Source organism: Gadus chalcogrammus, chromosome 20 (genome assembly GCF_026213295.1).
Source record: "Gadus chalcogrammus isolate NIFS_2021 chromosome 20, NIFS_Gcha_1.0, whole genome shotgun sequence".
In the NCBI taxonomy this organism is placed as follows: domain Eukaryota; kingdom Metazoa; phylum Chordata; class Actinopteri; order Gadiformes; family Gadidae; genus Gadus; species Gadus chalcogrammus.
In genome coordinates this window covers 21,035,864-21,051,811 of record NC_079431.1, presented here as the reverse complement: position 1 = coordinate 21,051,811, position 15,948 = coordinate 21,035,864, and positions in this window count along the sequence as shown.

Here is a 15,948-nt window from a genome sequence, read left to right as displayed (position 1 = left end):
TCATCAGTAAAACGCTAGAACTACTGCAGTCCAGTGGCCGGTAAAATACAGTTGTATTTGTTTGTTGTATGGTGAGCAGACATTGTAAAACATTGCATTCCCTTGGTATCCAAGCAGTAGAGATCAGTGCCCCCTTTGTTGAATTGTGCCCATTCTCGTGTGATGCCCCATGCTTGCTGAGATGCACACTCGACTTACAGTGCGTGTATTTATAGTTATGAATGGGCAGCCATGTATTAGTCCACTGTCCTTTCTCTATAATAGGTCCATGGTATTTACACACATAACTGATGCTATCTACCTTAACATTAGCGACAATAACTTGGCTGTTAGCTGTAGCGCTAATGCTAAAGCAGCATTATAATGCTAACAAGGTAACCATATACAGTAAAGCAACACAATGATATGGCGTTAGTTAACTTACTTTTTCGAGGTTTGTAGCTGAGCCGAGGAGAGTTGGTACTGATCCAGACTTGATTTTCAGACATTGAGCAAGTCCAGCTCTGTATTAACCCAAGTTGAGGAAGCAGTGAAATGTTTGGCGCTGCCGTGTTCTAGCAACGGGACGGCCATATGTTCCTGACCTCATCTGACTCCCGCGCTGCGTTTGTATCCAGTGGGCGTGGCCTATGACCTAATGGCTCCGGCTTCCTCATCTGTCTAAAGATGCTGCCAGAGCCATAGAGAGAGAAGAGTTGCGACACTCTCTGATCTCGCCGGCAGGGTGGTCACGTGGTTCATGTAAGCCTGTATAGTTCCAAGCCACGCTGCTGTGTTCTTCAATGGGACTGACCGCAGCGATTGCAATATTGAATGGTAAATATAAATTAAAAAACACAAGTACTTTTCTGACCATTGTTGCATATTTGTAAACGTCAGTTTTACATTTGGAGTGGTACTCCAGTGGTACTCAAGCTACTTAGATACGTTAAGTTTGAGTGAAAGCTTCACGTTCGTGTTAGCATGGGTAGCACTAGGCTACTGACTTGAGTGGCTTAACCTTGCTACATCTGTTCTGAAATCAAAGACGATTCAAGATGTTCATTTTAGCGCAACTGAACTATTGAATTTTCTTGATTCTGCTTGTAATTCCGATTCACGTACCCGTGGTCAGAGGGCGATTGAGAAAGCAGAGTAGCAACAGTCAATTTAGCATTTAGTTTCCAGGCAACTTCTTCTGATGAGGCAGATGCTGTGTCACGGTTAGCGGGTGGCAGGCAGGCAGGTAGGACCCAAACGCAGACAGTTCAGGTAAAAGGATAATTTATTAACTCAAAAAGGCAAGGAACACGGGTGACGCGGGTAACACAGGGAACACAGGAACACACAGGACAGAACTCACCACAAACCACAATGATCCGACAAGGAACAAAGGAAAGACAAGGGCTTAACACTAGAACAGCCGTCGAAGGGGTCAAATGACCCGTGAGTTAAAAAAATATATATCTTTGCACTTGATCACGTTCCAAATCCCTACTTTCTTGACTTTTCCTAAATATGTCTGTTGTACCACCCTGTGTTCATAAAAAAAAAGTTCAGACCGGGAAAGGTATTATAAAGCATTTTTTTATGTGTTCCTATGTTATTGTTCTTTTTCCAAGGATGCAATGCTCTTTCTTTGACAGCAGAGGTCGCAAGGGGACATTCTGATGTGAATAAGATTGATATCTATGGGTAGATATACACAGACAGGCAGACAGACAGACAGACAGACAGACGGACGGACAGACAGAGGTGGCCAATATGTCGACCACGATCGACTGGTCGACCGCGAGAGTAGTGCGGGTCGATTGCGTCGTTGCTGTTGGCTGAGTGTTTTAGAATCTGCCCTGCAATACGGGAGACCTGAGTTCGCATCCTGGGTACGTAATTTAATTCTTGCCGTTGACTTATTTTTGTAATTTCCTTTATATCAGAGAAATTAGGCCTAACAATTTACTTTTTATGTAATAAATATGTCTTACAATATCCCTATAACCCAAATATACTTTGCAAAAACTCATGGTAAAGTTAATGTTAATATTAATGTTACTGATAAGCCTTTGTCACAATGACAAAGTCACTGCATGGGAAATTGCAGCCACATAAATTCCATTCAGGTGAGTTTCGAGGCAGGCAGCCAAGAAACTCACCACTGACCACTGTCGTGGCAATTTCTCTATTAGATATTGCGTCTGAGACAGATGAGATCTTTAGATGCAAAAAAGCACACAATACTTGTAGGCAATTGCTGGTCGCATATATTTGTATTAAAAGTATGAACAAAGATACATCACAACATGCATCAACAAACAACATAACAGGCATACATTACAATAATCTGAGGCCCCAGATGGGAGCTTCTCTTTGCGTGTTACTTCATTCTCTGAAGGTACGCTGGGGAGAAGTCCACCGAGTGTCTGAATCGATGAGTTCTTATTCCACTGAGAGTTGGGCTCTGGAGGAGGTGTGTCCCCCAAAAAGCCTTTGTGTACCAGATGGTTATCTTTACAACTGCAGCTGTGGGGAATGCCATTGGAGGGGGTAGCGGCCGTGTCATCTAAAACCCCTGGCTTGGTTGACGCTAGCCAGGGGGTAGAGGAGAAGGCCCATACATCAAAGGATTGCATGGAGGGTCATTTACAAGACACGAAAACACAGGAACAGGCAGGCAATAAAATGTATCACTCAACTTTTGACGGTTTACACTTTAAATGACCCGCATGGAGTAGGACGTAGGCCCTATCTTAATTTACACAGAATAGCAACAAAACTTAAATTCATACATAGACCAAAACAATACAACATGTAGATTTTCCATCACAATCCCCCCTTTGATTATTTTATAATCACAAATTCAAAAATCTATCATGTCCGACCATCAGCACTTCTCCGCTTTTATAGGAGGTTGTTCAGACTATTTATACCACCGTTCGCTTTTACAGAAGGTAGCATAAAATCACCTAACATCACAATCAAGTCATCTGTTTCCATATATTCAAAAGTGCTAAAAATAAAAACAGAAAAGAAAACCAAAACAAAGAAACAAGGCTACCTTTTAAAAAAACATTTCTAAACAAAAATATTCTTATTTAATGTCCTTAATGCTGCTTCCGTGATACTAACACATGAGTAGTTGGCAAGCACTTAATGTTTACTACTCTAAACATTAATTGTCAATCCAGTCAGCATTAATAACACACAGTATAACCCAACATTTAAACGGTATTCCTCTTCTCTTTCCCATTGTCCTTCATGATGTCTCTGAGGGACCTACATGGGGTTTGTTTAATAATTTTTTTTTTTTGTAATTATTTCCTTTGGTTTGCTTTAGTATACCCAAGGTTGTTGTTCAAGGTTGTTGTTGTGGGCTCCCCATCCCCCCTCTTGACGCATGGACTTTCCCATGCGTCAATTTACCATAATAAGGGAAAGCCCTTTAAGCATGGCTTTCTGTTGCAAGCGCACCAAAAACCCTCTACTTTAATTGGTAAAAAAAAAAAAAAAAAAAAAAAAAAAAACATTTCTTTAACTTTCAACTTTTCTACTTGTCTTTGATCCTTCAAACTACTTTTCCTAATAACTTTCAAACCTTTCAGATATACTTCTTAGAAACTATCACACACTCATATAGACAGTAATGCTGTGTCTAGTGTGATACTTTCCGTACACTGCTCTTCTCTCCCTCCGCCTGGACACGCCTCCACCTCTCTCTCTGCTTCCTGCCTCTCATCCGCATCACGGGCTGTCCTTTGAAGTGCCTGTCCCCACGTCTCTCCCGTCTCTGAGACCCTCCTTTGTCTCAATGTTCAGGCCACTTCAATGTGGCTACACAGGCACCATGGAGGCCACCACTCTGGTGCTGTTGGTCCTGCTGGACTGTCTCCTTGTGTCGTCCAGCAGACCGTTCCGTAGCTCTTCAGGTGGGCCTCCCATGGTCTGTAACTTCATAAAGTCTGATGCAGAGGAGTTGTGACGTGGGGTATTTGCACTGTATTGGGCCACTGGTCGGGCTGAAAGCAGGAGAAGGAGGAGCGTTGTCCAGGTCCGGATCTATTTGAACAAAACTTGATGCAGATGGGTTATCTTTCTCCCCACCCCTTTCCTTATCTTGTCTTGCCTTACGTTCTCATCTATCTCTTCTCCTTCCATAACACATACTTCTTCCAATCTCTCTCATACGTTCATTAATTCACCTTCTTGCCATTTGGCCATAAAACATTAACAAAATATCATAATATAAAAATCTGCATTTTTCAATATTAGGCAATACACTTCTGTTGTCAGTGGGGGTCAGTCGGTGTTAGTCTGGGTCAGTTGGAGTCATGTCATGGTTGTGTGCTATGGTTGACCATTAAATTGGTTTTGATAGATTGTAAAAATCGAGTATCCACTGTCTACAATAGCCCGTTGTTTCCAATAACCATATCTAATATTAAATTTAGCTGATTAGCTCGCTTAAAGCTGGTGAGAACCATACAACAATCATTTGGTTGGTTGTGTTATGTGTTATGGTGCTCATACCTGCTCCTTGGACCTGGTCTGCTCCGGCGTCCCGTCAATGCGAAATCCCCCCTTCACCTCTGCCTCTTGGATGATTCACAGTCACTTCACGGGAAGGTGCGGTTTCCCAGCCGTCCGCTTCATCGTTTTCCTCATTTCTAATGGGACAATCTTTTAACCAATGATCCTTGGAGCCACAATACAAACAGTCCCGGTTGATTACTCCACGGGACTTTCTCTCTTCTGGCCGATCGGTTCCTTGGTCTTTGTTGCGACGGGTTGGCTTAGGATTCTCCAGGGCCTCCAGTTGGGCGAGCTGGAGCTTCTTGGTTCTCTCTTCTTTTCTATTCTTCTCGAACTTTTCTTTCTTCATGAAGAGATTTTCTGCGTGGGTTGCGTGACTTATAATCAAATCAAGTCTGGCGGTACGCCACCCAATGCAGTGTGTCTCTATGAATTCCGATATTTTGTCGTCCAACGCATCCAGGAAGGCCGCGGTGAGATTTTCTTCGTACGGAGTCTGAACCACCCGGTCGGTTGGTACAGGCACTCCCCCGTGGATCTTGAACACCTTTTCGACGCGGTCCATCAAGTCAGCCACCGTCTCGCCTTCTGTTTGTTTGATCTTTCGAATAGCGGTCCAATCTCTAACCATGGGGAACGCCCCCCTGGCCCGTTCACACAGTCCCTCTACCAGCCGGCGGTACACGGACCCTTGATCCCAATTGAACATTAAATCCGCTTCATCCCTCCCGGGCATGTCGCCTTGGATCCGACCCCACCTTAGGGTCAGTCTGTACGCACAGAGTTGGCGAACTTCGCTGATGGAGGCTTTGTGTTGTTGGACCAACTCTTGAAGGGCTGTGGCGAAGGCAGCCCCCCCCACTACAGATGGGTCTGGGAGCCATTCCGCTATGTCCTTAATGTCACTGGGTCTCCATGCACGGAAAACGTATGCTGGACTGCCATCCTGGGGGTTCAGTACTTCGATCATGGGGAATTGTCCATTCATCACGTCCCCGTGTTGAGTAGTTGGGGAGAACGCCATTCCCTGGTTTCTCAAGCGGCTGGCGACGGGCTCCCGCTTGGTCGGTGTGGCCGTCGCCTGCTGTGGAGCATTCCTCTGGCTACGAGTTGCAGGCCTATCTCCTGCCGTGCTGCAATCGGGTGCTTTCTCCTCATCTTTGAGGTCAGGGTAGAGATTGTCCGATGATGCAGCTTCAGGGGCGTTGTCATACGGGGGAGGAGAAGGGGGATTCGCACGCGGTCCGCCGGTGCAGTCCAGGTCCGGGTCTATATCTCGGGTGACATTGAGATTAAAAATCCCTACACTCTCTACGCTCTCTGTCCCTGGCTGATTTTTTTTCCTATCCTGGCCCTCTCTTTCCCACAAATAAAACGCACACCAACATAGTTTGGAACTTTTCTTTTTCATTTCTGATTCCAACAATCGTCTCTCTAACTCCTGTAATCGTTTTAAGCTAAAACTCCCCATTTCAGGAAAGCCCAGTTTGCACCAATATTTTAAACCCTCCAGAGCCGCTTCACCATGCTTCTCCAACATCACCTTCGCAGGTCCCGTTATCTCCGTTTTTCCAGATTTGTTCCCCATATTTTAGATCCTTTTACACTAGTTATTATTTTACAAATTATCTAATATCGCCGAAACCTCCTTGTTACTACACACATATACATATATTTATTAATGAATACCTATTATTATTATTTATATATATATGTGACCCCAACAGCGCATAACGGGTTTCCCTTTACCGTTTTGACAGACCCTCCTGCCCTTTCTGTTACATATATAACATATAGTTCATATATTGACGGAACTTCACCGGAGTTGCTTTACCGTATGTTCCTATAACAAAGTTCGAACGTGGCCGATTTGTTCGAATATACGTTTTCAAAACAGTATATACCGTTTTAGTAACGGATTTTTTTGTAGCTTAAAGGTATTTTCAAGCTACAGAAGTATTGAGATCTCACCTGCTCGAATTCTTTTGTTTCCTTCTGGATACCGTACTGAAGAAGCCTTAGTTTATCCCCCACAGGCACTCTCTCCTCGACCCCATTAGTCTGGTTACAGTCACCTGGAGGCGGGGTAGAGCTTTGGGACCGACTCGGACCTGTTTTGGAGCGATATTTCGTGGAATCTTCAGGTTAGATATCCCGGACGAGCCCCCAAATTGTCGTGGCAATTTCTCTATTAGATATTGCGTCTGAGACAGATGAGATCTTTAGATGCAAAAAAGCACACAATACTTGTAGGCAATTGCTGGTCGCATATATTTGTATTAAAAGTATGAACAAAGATACATCACAACATGCATCAACAAACAACATAACAGGCATACATTACAATAATCTGAGGCCCCAGATGGGAGCTTCTCTTTGCGTGTTACTTCATTCTCTGAAGGTACGCTGGGGAGAAGTCCACCGAGTGTCTGAATCGATGAGTTCTTATTCCACTGAGAGTTGGGCTCTGGAGGAGGTGTGTCCCCCAAAAAGCCTTTGTGTACCAGATGGTTATCTTTACAACTGCAGCTGTGGGGAATGCCATTGGAGGGGGTAGCGGCCGTGTCATCTAAAACCCCTGGCTTGGTTGACGCTAGCCAGGGGGTAGAGGAGAAGGCCCATACATCAAAGGATTGCATGGAGGGTCATTTACAAGACACGAAAACACAGGAACAGGCAGGCAATAAAATGTATCACTCAACTTTTGACGGTTTACACTTTAAATGACCCGCATGGAGTAGGACGTAGGCCCTATCTTAATTTACACAGAATAGCAACAAAACTTAAATTCATACATAGACCAAAACAATACAACATGTAGATTTTCCATCACACCACTGACCACTTCTGTTGAGAAAAAATACTATGGTCAGTCAATTTAGAATATTCAAAGAAATGGAAAATAAATGACTTGAAAAGTTTTTTTTTATTTCTCCAGTATTCCTTCCTAAAACACTGATTCGGTGGGGATTGAACCCCGGACGAACGGGTTTTAGAATAATTTGCGTCTCTCTCGTAGATCGCAACATCTTTCAACGTCTTTGTTTAATACAACTGCATCACCTTCTCTCACATTTCACTTTATCAAGTTAGAAGTCAACTGCTCATGATCATATCGCTGCGTTATCTCTGTGGAGATCCACCCCTGGAACAGCGGAGCCGTCGCATTTACAACAGAATGAAACCCAATAAACCACCAGTGTGTGCAGGGTCCGGGAGGGTAAATTGGGGTTCTAGCTCACACGCGGAAATATAAAAATGTGCTGCTCCAAATAAACAACAAAGTCAGTAACGTGTCAACTGTGTTGTCTGTGTTGTTCTACTAAGCGGACGCTTGATGGTGACGTATTACGACGTGATGACAAAAAAATCCTATTTCATTCATCCAAGCATAATGATTTGTTATTCTTTAATATATTTCATAATTTGTGTATGGCTTAGTCTTAAAAGTATCATGTTTGTGTGGTATGTACAAGAGCCTACCGTGGCCAGGCCACAGTTGCGATTGCCTAGTGTGAATACAGGCCAGAGAACAATAGGGGCCAGTTGAGCACGGTTAGGTGTGAAAAAGGCCAACAGCCACGGCCAGATGGCCTGAAATCGGCTTTGTGGCCTTACTTATCTATTCAAATGCAGATGTACTGGCTGGGGGAGGGGAGGTGTGGCAGAGAGAGAGCGATTGAGAAAGCAGTGAAAACAGACCATTTAGTATTCAGTTCCCAGGCAACTTCTTCTCATGAGGCAGGAGGTGACCACACAAACATGATACTTTTAAGACTAAGCCATACACAAAGTATCAAATATATTAAAGAATAGCAAATCATTACGCTTGGATGAATGAAATAGTATTTTTTTTTGTTAAACAATGAGTGAGACAACGTGTGTGTGTGTGTGTGTGTGTGTGTGTGTGTGTGTGTGTGTGTGTGTGTGTGTGTGTGTGTGTGTGTGTGTGTGTGTGTGTGTGTGTGTGTGTGTGTGTGTGTGTGTGTGTGTGAAATGCATTATTTATTACTCATTACTTTTGTAATGCGTTACTGCCCAACACTGCAAATAACCAAATGACTTGGGTTTTAAATGAGTGTATTAGAGTTTATTAGAGTATAGAGTACATTGACATTCAGTAAGTCAGTAAACAAAGAAAACAAAAAAATACGGCTGACTTTGAATGAACTAGGAACTGGATGAAAAATAAATGTCTTTAGGGACAGCAGTCTTTTTTTTTATCTTTCGGTTTCAGCAAAGTCTAATCAACATTCACAGCAGATTATTTTAGCAGGCTCACTGCATTTCCCACAGACAAGTCGCCTACATGACTCACAGACGTCACTAGTTTTGTTCCCACTACATCTGGCGACTTGACACTTTTTCCTTTTGGTAGGTGGGGAAGGAGTTTCAATCAGAAGTGGCCTACGTGCCACTGGTGCTGCCACTGATGACACAGTCCTGGCCATTCTCTGAGGCGCACACAGCTGTTTCACAAGCTCCAGAATAAATATCTTTCTGGTCATGTTGACGTCCATGCACTGTTTGTACAGAATGTGTGCATTGATTGCAGCCAGGTCTAGGATGTTGTAGAACACAGCTACAACGCCAACGCCTGGTCCCTCCCTATACTGAATACAAGCGTGCCATCTGGTCCATAACATCAACGCCATATTTAGTGCTGTTGTAGTGGGAAACAGTTTCGGGCATTTTCTTGGGGCCATTGTCAGTTGAAACTGTCTGGTGCATTGTGCTGAGGAGGCTGACGTTTTTGCGTGGTTTTCCCTGGTAAATGGTGAGTGTGGCTTCCCCAGCCCTCAGCAACTTGGAGGAGAATCTTTCCATCTGTGCCTTTGTTCACGGAGGCATCTCTCGTCTGATTCTATTCATTGTGCCAACAATGGTGGTTTTGTGCGCCAAAAGAGTGTTTGCCAGTGGTAACGAGGTAAAGTAATTGTCTGTCGTTACATTTCTTCCTTTCTCCAGGAATGGCTCCATCAGACGAAGCACAACATTGTCTGATAAGCGCTGTCCAGATGGCCTACTGTTGTCTTTCCCTAGATAGGGATGGGCATTCAACATGTATTTGGTTTCAACATCAGCGGCTACCCAGAATTTTATGCCACATTTATCCAATTTATTTGCCATGTACTGTGTGAAACGACAGCGCGCCTTGGTGGGGAACAATTGTTCACCAACTGTTATGTTCTCCCCAGGCGTGTAAGAAGCAGTGCTGTTTTTCACAAATCGATCAAATGTCTCTGATATCATGGAAAATGTGTCCTCCAGAAGGCGGGCAGCCCTTGTGCTCTTGTCATCAAAGCGCAGATAGCACATGATATCTCTGAAATTCTGGCGAGACATTGTTTCCTTGAAAACAGGATTTCCCATTTCAGCAGACCAGAAGTCCTCCAGTTTCTGGCTTTTCCCGCCGGCAATACCTCTACAATAAACAAGACCAACAAATGCTTTTAGTTGGTCCATTGTCGCATTGAACATATCAGCATTGTTTCGGTCAGCTTCGGCCTGAGTATACTTTAGAATCTGTTCCCACATTTCCGTGTCAAGCAAACACAGTAAACTGCTCAGTGGATCTGTGATATTTTCCTTGGCGCGAGGTGTGGGCCCTGGAGGTTCTCTCATGACATTGGCCTCTGTTGCTCTGCCTCTCGAACGGCCAGGGGGTTGTTCAATCCGTATGGTACCATCTCGTGCTTTCTCTTGCATGGATGGTGATGTCTCTTCCATGGATGTGGTCGCCTCAGGTTCTGATTCTGAACCTGAATCAGATTCTATAACAGCGCCACTTCCATCATCAGCTCTCTCATCATCACTCTCTAGCTCGCATGCCAGTTCCTCTGCTTCTCCATCAGATTCCCCCTCTGAAATACTCTGTACCTCGGCCAATAATTGCTCTGGTGTCCAGTGCCTCCGTATGCCTCTGCCTCCAGGATGCATTGTAAAAAAAAATGATGCATTCCAGAGACACAGACTGCTCTACTAATTTATAGCTCTTTGTATCTCAGGGAATGCAATTATAATAACAGCCACACCCACAGTGTCTATTGTCTATGCTAGGGTACTTACTTATCAACAATTTGCATTTAATAGTATAACGCCCACCAGCCGCTATTTTTTTTATAACAGTACAACAGGTAGGATTCAAGTGGGTTCCCCCGTACAGTAGGGTGACCAGACGTTCCGACATGTCCTCTTTTTGAGACCTAAAAATGTGTCCGGGCGGAATTTCAAAATTGTCCGGGATTTTATTAAAGCCTGAAACATTTTCACATCGAATTTGCGTTGCGTTTCTCTGGGTCGTTCACAAACTAGTTAGGCTACGCCCTCAATCCCCTACTCACTTCTATTCGCTTTGCATTTGTGGAAGTGAGAACGGGGAGTGGTGAAGAAGAGCCTTCGGATTGCATGGTTTGATTGTAGAGTTATCCTCATGTTTTGTATTTATTTTTTACTATTATTGTTTTATAGGGACAAACAGCATTGCACTGAATGCCACATAAATATATAATTATGTTTTTGCATGTTTGTAACATTCAGAATCCAGGGAAAAGTATTCATATGGTTAATCTACGTCACGTTTTCTGGAACGCCGCCATTTGCACGACCAATCTCGCCAAGTATGACCGCCCACACCGCTCATCTGAATGTTAGAGAGAGACAGAGATTTTATCGATTTTAGGCTCCGATCCATATTTGTTATCCCTAGTTTTTTTTTAGTCCATTAGTATGCTTGCCTCAAATCAATCTTCATGACATATTTATTTAGTCCACAACCCCTCCCCATACAGTGGAGATATCTTGAAAGCGTTCAAGAGCACTGATGCCTACCAATATACTGTGGCTGGATGGGTGAAGGACGCTAAAGTGAGGCACTTTGCCACCAATAATCTTTATCTGAAAAGGGCCAAGTTAAGTACTATATATTTGTGACTTCTTGTGAACAGTTTGTGGTGGGTTACCATCATTGATCGTTGAAATCAGTCATCAAATCATAGACGATAATTTCGCCGGGGACGCTTAGGACGAGTTTTCTTCAAGATTAATTTTGTACCCACAACAAAACCCGATTTGAATTATTGTGGATTATTTTGGACAACGAATGACGTATTAATACCAATACTCTTTGGCTGGGACGATGTCAACAATGGGCATATGGAGCAGAACATAGTGGGTCATATGTCAACGTTTTTTGTATGCATTTTATTCATTAGTAAGCTACATGGATATGCCACAGAGATAACGCAGCGATATGATCATGAGCAGTTAACTTCTAACTTGATGAAGTGAAATGTGAGAGAGAAGGTGATGCAGTCGTATTAAACGAAGACATTGAAAGATGTTGCGATCTACGAGAGAGACGCAAATTATTCTAAAACCCGTTCGTCCGGGGTTCAATCCCCACCAAATCAGTGTTTTAGGAAGGAATACTGGAGAAATAAAAAAATACTTATCATGTCATTTATTTTCAATTTCTTTGAATATTCTAAATTGACTGACCATAGTATTTTTTCCTCAACAGAAGTGGTCAGTGGTGAGTTTCTTGGCTGCCTGCCGCGAAACTCACCTGAATGGAATTTATGTGGCTGCAATTTCCCATGCAGTGTCTTTGTAACAAAGGCTCATCAGTAACATTAACTTTACCGTGAGTTTTTGCAAGGTATATTTGGGTTATAGGGATACTGTAAGACATATTTATTACATAAAAAGTAAATTGTTAAGCCTAATATCTCTGATATAAAGGAAATTACGGAAATAAGCCAACGGCAAGAATTATATGACGTGCCCAGGACGTGAACTCGGGTCGCCCAAATTGAAGGGCAGATATTAACCCACTCAGCCAACTGCTGATTCATAAGAATAAAGGAATGGAGTGTTATTGATAAAATATCCACGATAACAATATAGGCATATCTCAATTAATTGAATTACTTTATTTGCATCATTTAATCTTAAACCCTTAGTGAAAATATAGGCTGTTTGTACTTCATATATGTACATTTATGACAAAATCGTAAGGACTAGGCTTGTGACAAACACACACATGTGGCGCTCGCGTGGTAATAACTCATTGGCGCCACATAGTGATCATTATGTGCAAATGCACAGCCTCTCATTCAAATTACTTAGGGGTCATTTGTCCCCTCTTGTGGCGCTAGTAGTAAGTAAAAATGGCCTGGCGTTTCTAGTGTTAAAAGCCTTTCATCTTGACACTATTTAGGTTTTGTTTGGTGTACAGTAAATCTCAGGGATGGTAGCAATGATTTCATGGATTTCTGCGTTGCATAATCAATGTTTGTTCTTTTACCCTCGTAGGACTAGGGAGAGTGTCCCTGCACTCTTTTCCCCCTTCAAGCCCTAGAAGGGGGTGTTGGCTTGGGGAGGGGCTGGAGTCCTGGAGGGCCCTCAACAAAAGCTCAAATGTAAGAGTAAGTCAGTGCCTGAACATGTTGTCCCTGACGTGATGTCGTATGAATTTAAGGAGCATGATGCTGTGCTCCCAGACGAGGAGGGGACCCGTGACCAGGAGTCAGGGAGAGACGGCGTGGGAACTGGCAGGTCGGACCACTGCTGGTGTTGTTTTCTGAAACCGGTTTGCTTCATCTCTGGTGATTGCACTGGAATGCACATGGCTTCTTGTGTTATTTATAAATCATCTCTGTCATTGACAATCAGTGTTTTTTTTTGGCCGTGTGTGTGTGTGTGTGTGCGATAGAATAACATGCATGTCCAAACTCCTATTTCCACAAGGTATAGCAGTAAGTAATCCTATTTCCACACAGTATGCACATAACGGTGTTAGAGAGAAGCAGTGCCTGCATCGAAATAGTTCCCAGAGGGACACTCTCTTGCTCTCTTCTTCCTCCATCATCCTACAATTGTCTCCGCTTCGCTCTCGCACTCTCAAAGATAATGTCATGTTCTCTTTTATTGAGGTCACCCCTTCGGCGGCAACGTAGAGACGGTGGACGGCGTGGGGTTCTGCGCCTGGCCCAGATCCCATGATCTGGGCCAGGCGAACCTGCTCTGGAACCTGAGAGACTCTTCAAACCTGACCTCAGTCCACCACGGAGCAACAGGAGACTTAAATAAAGAAACACTTTGAGCTACTGGGCGGACTAACTCCTTGACTGTGAAGGTTTGTAAATCACTCATATTTTTCATAACTAGTTGAGAAAACACATTGCCATGGTGCTGAACATTTTTTCTTTGCAGGAGGTGAGGCTGCCGTGTCTGTGGAGGAAGTTTTGATGTTCGCAACTGGACTGAATTCACTTCCCCCATCTGAATTGGAACCATCACCAAGAATAGGGTTCCTGGATGACTCTCCATTCCCAATGGCAAATACATGTTGTGAGGGACCGGCGTGGTCGCCCCACGTATCTGGGATACGGCCAACCAGATTCAGAGAGTGTGGTCAAAAACGAGGGCAATTGTCTCAGGACAAGAAAAGTGAATCTTTATTTTCTCTCTTGTACTGGCCTCCCATCAAGCCAGCACCACCTTCAGCCCCCAAACACCAAATGAGCCAGCCCTTAAATAGGGAAATGAAGTGGACCAATCAAGGCCGTATGGGCCAGACCATTAGTTGGGGGAACACTCATATATATATATATATATATTAGAGCTGTCAAGCGATTAAAATATTTAATCGTGATTAATCGCATTAATGTCATAGTTAACTCACGATTAATCACAAATTATTTTTCTATGCTAAATATCCCTTGATTATTTTGTCCCATAATTCTTCTCATTTTAATTCTCTTATCAACATGGTGAAGTGCATCGGCTTGCCTTGTGCAAAAGATTTTTTATTGATAACATTGGCATATACTGATCAAAACAGGACGATACAAAAAGAGCCTATAGTGCAATTAAACGACTGCTTTGAACAAATGTAATTTGAACATAGCAGTCAGGCTACTGCTTCTTCGTTTTGATAAATAAAAAATAAAAATAATAATAATTTTTTCAAGAAAATAATTGCGTCAATCGCGCGATAAAATTTTTAACGCCGTTAAAATTGGTTTGTGTTAACGCCGTTAATAACACGTTGAACTGACAGCTCTAATATATATATATATATATATATATATATACACACACATATACACACAATATAATAATAATTTCTCTAATGCAAGACTGAGAAGGGGAAGGATTTCACCTTCTCACACATGTTCAAACACATTGAAATTACCACTCCTAGACATGTACACTGTGTTTAAGACAAAAAAAAAAAGGGACATTGGACTTCAAAATTCTCCAGGATTTGGATGTTTTTAAGCCATGAGATGACCCCTAGGGACGCTGAAAAGGTGGTTCTTTGTTGTTATTAAAGGTTAAGAATCTTTATAATGTAAAGATATGAGTGTTTTTCTCTCAGTTAACATTTTAGCCATTCTATTTCAGACAAAATAAACAAGGCCAAGAAGTTTTGTTTTAATACTTAAAATGTAATAAATATGCATTACTTTGCTATTATTTAATTCATTTATTTCATCAAAACACTGGGTGACATTCAGACATAGACGGCAGTGTTCCACAGCTACAAATCAGATTTCAGGGCATATTAAAAAACATCTTAAACACTCTAAAAACAATAGCAGGAAGAAAAGAAAAGGGTTAGGGTTAGGAAGAGAAGAGGCAAACCCATTCACCTTTTGCGCTGAATTCACCCTTGCCCTCCCACGCCTCCTCCGATCACTCCTGCGGATGTTACACCTGCCCTAGCAAGGGAAGATCCGAGTCATCCAGGCTCCATCTTCTCCTTCCCCCTCCTCTTCCTCACTACTCAGTTCTTCTTATCACCAGCCCCGCATACACCCCTACACGAATCGCAAAGCCACTATGTGGTCCCTCCCGATTAGAAAATCCATAATCATCATGGGCGATTCGAATTCAGCCCGTATCCCAAAAGTAAAACTGGACTAGATACAATGTTTCCCAGGAGCTACGCTCAGACACATGACAGCCGTCCTACTTAGACACACGTCTCCCAGACCGGACACCAAACTCATTGTTTTATCGGTTGGCATAAACAACCCTCATTAATTTCTCACGTAATTTATCTGCACCACATCAGACCCTATTAACACGCCTTAATTCATTCATCACTATAAAATACACACTTTTCGAAATACACCATTCTGAATTTCACACAACTCATGACGACATACATTGGACAGCAGACACTGCATCACACGCACTTCAACATTGGCTGTGGGAAAAAGAGTTTCCTCGACGCACATGGTTGTTGTTAAAAAGCATATTTTTACTTAACACATAGCACAACCGTCGAGTCACTTGCACAACTCAAGCCTCCCTCAATTCTAAGGCTACGTTTACACGATGACTGTCTGAACAGAAGACGCAAAAGTGGCGTTGAGTCTTCACTTTTTATTCCGCGTTTAGAGGAGAGGAAATCTGCGTGCATACGGT